The 1,971-nt window shown below is 39.2% G+C and overlaps 1 non-coding gene across 1 annotated transcript; it reads right to left on the bottom strand.

Moving 5' to 3' along the window:
* Positions 1–521: 521 nt before the first annotated feature.
* TRNAR-CCU lies at positions 522–612 on the bottom strand. The gene is given in 2 exon segments: positions 522–557; positions 576–612. It is a non-coding gene; the product is annotated as a tRNA-Arg (tRNA).
* Between the last annotated feature and the right edge of the window lie 1,359 nt (positions 613–1,971).

The raw sequence follows: 1,971 nt of genomic DNA, 5'->3' as shown, positions 1-1,971 counted from the left end.
TTTTTAAACATCTGTTTGGATGTGTATAGTAAGCACTACATAATGATTTGCGAAAGAAGGCATAGATCACACAGACTGTTAAGGGACATTCTAACAATGTCCTGAAGCTAAGTATTTTTAACAAAATGAACTGGTAAAATGGGGAAGGAAAAATGTCATAAAAAAAACCACTTAAAGGGTAAAGAGGTGTAAGGAGAAGGTAAATGTTTCATTTATCTTCTCCTTACTCTGTTTCAAATATCTTCATTGGAACTTGGAGAGAGGTAGGAGAAAAGGCAGCCTTGGCAAGAGAAATAGTTGGTGTTTTGACTGATATGATGGTGAAGACGTATGTGGCAAATGAAAAGCACTGAGGAAAGAAAAACAATAATTGATTTTCTCCTTTTAATATTCACTTCAATTTATGGTTTTGATAGGCTACATTCAAAATGTTTACCCTTTGAGTACAATTACCTTTATCTCTATCTCTATCTCTATCTATCTATCTATCTATCTTTATTTAGGTTCCACACCCAGCATGGAACCCAAAATGGGGCTTGAACCCATGACCCTAAGATCAAGACCTACACTGAGATCAGGAGTCAGATGCTCAACCCACTGAGCCACCTGGGTGCCCTAAGTATGACTATCTTCTATCTTTAAGTGCTAACTTAAAGGACTAAAATTATTTGAAAATTCTGATGATAACAATATAATTGATGATTGACCAAAATGTAGACATGAGCAGTAAAGTTTACAGAGTAAATACATAGAACAATTTATTATTTATATTTGTCTTTATTTTATTCACACCCGTTGTTGTTCCATTTTATCAATCAAGCCTTCAAAATAATAACTAAATTCAGACTTCTTTGATATTTTGCTGACTCTCAATATTATTAAGATCATAGCTTGGGACACCTGGATGGCTCAGTTGGTTAAGCACCTGCCTTGGGCTTAGGTTATGATCCGGGGTCATAACTGCTCCCTCTTCCTCTGCCCCTCCCCCACTTGTTCTTCCTCTGTCTCTCTCTCTCTCTTTCGCTTGCTCTTGCTTTCAAATAAATAAATAAAGTCTAAAAAAAAAAAAGGCCCATAGCTTTACACATTTAAGAAAACATGTTGTTGTTGTAAAAGCTTATCAAGCCAGGAGGATAGAACATATACATTTATCAGTATATTTGCTTGAGTTAAACTTTTAAGCACTTAGGCATATGCAATGTTGGCTTCCATCATACAATGGGAGCAGTGAATGCTGCTGGACTCTGGACCTTGACTCTGCAAATGTTCTAGAGGGACCTGTTGCTCAGAACTCAGCTACCACTGTGCCTTTAGTGTTGTGTCAGAGAGAACCCACTTCAGAGTGAACCTGAGCATTTTATAATTGAAACCCTATTGGTCATTCCCATATTAAAGTACACACACACACACACACACACACACACACACACATATCTTCTTGACATGGTAGAATCATTTTGCTTCTGTAACATGGAGCTTTTTTGAGATGTTCCTGTCTATTCCTTACAGGCATCATGGTTTCCTCCCCTGTGTGCTTCTAGGTCTGGAATAGTTGGATGTCAAGTAAGTGCTTGTTGAATTGGAAGTTTCTTGGAAAGTTGCAAGAGGCAAGAAAAAGTTGCATAGTGGCGAGACCAGGGATTCTAAAGTCAGAGGGCCTTGGGTCCGGAGTCTTTTATTTATTTATTTATTTATTAAGATTTTATTTATTATTTATTTGACAGGCAGAGATCACAAGTAGGCAGAGAGGCAGGCAGAGAAGCAGGCAGAGAGAGGAAGGGAAGCAGGCTCGCCGTGGAGCAGAGAGCCCGAGATCCCAGGATCTCAGGGATCATGATTTGAGCCAAAGGCAGAGGCTTTAACCCACTGAGCCACCCAGGTGCCCCTGGAGCCTTTTAAAAGGTTGGCTGTCACTGGGCAGAAACTCCATTTCTCTGTGTATCAGTCTTTTGTCTGGAGAGTTCTAGCCCA

This window comes from Neovison vison, chromosome 7 (assembly GCF_020171115.1).
Source record: "Neovison vison isolate M4711 chromosome 7, ASM_NN_V1, whole genome shotgun sequence".
In the NCBI taxonomy this organism is placed as follows: Eukaryota; Metazoa; Chordata; class Mammalia; order Carnivora; family Mustelidae; genus Neogale; species Neogale vison.
The sequence above is the reverse complement of the archived record's forward strand: the minus strand, read 5'-3'. Positions and strand labels throughout refer to the sequence as shown.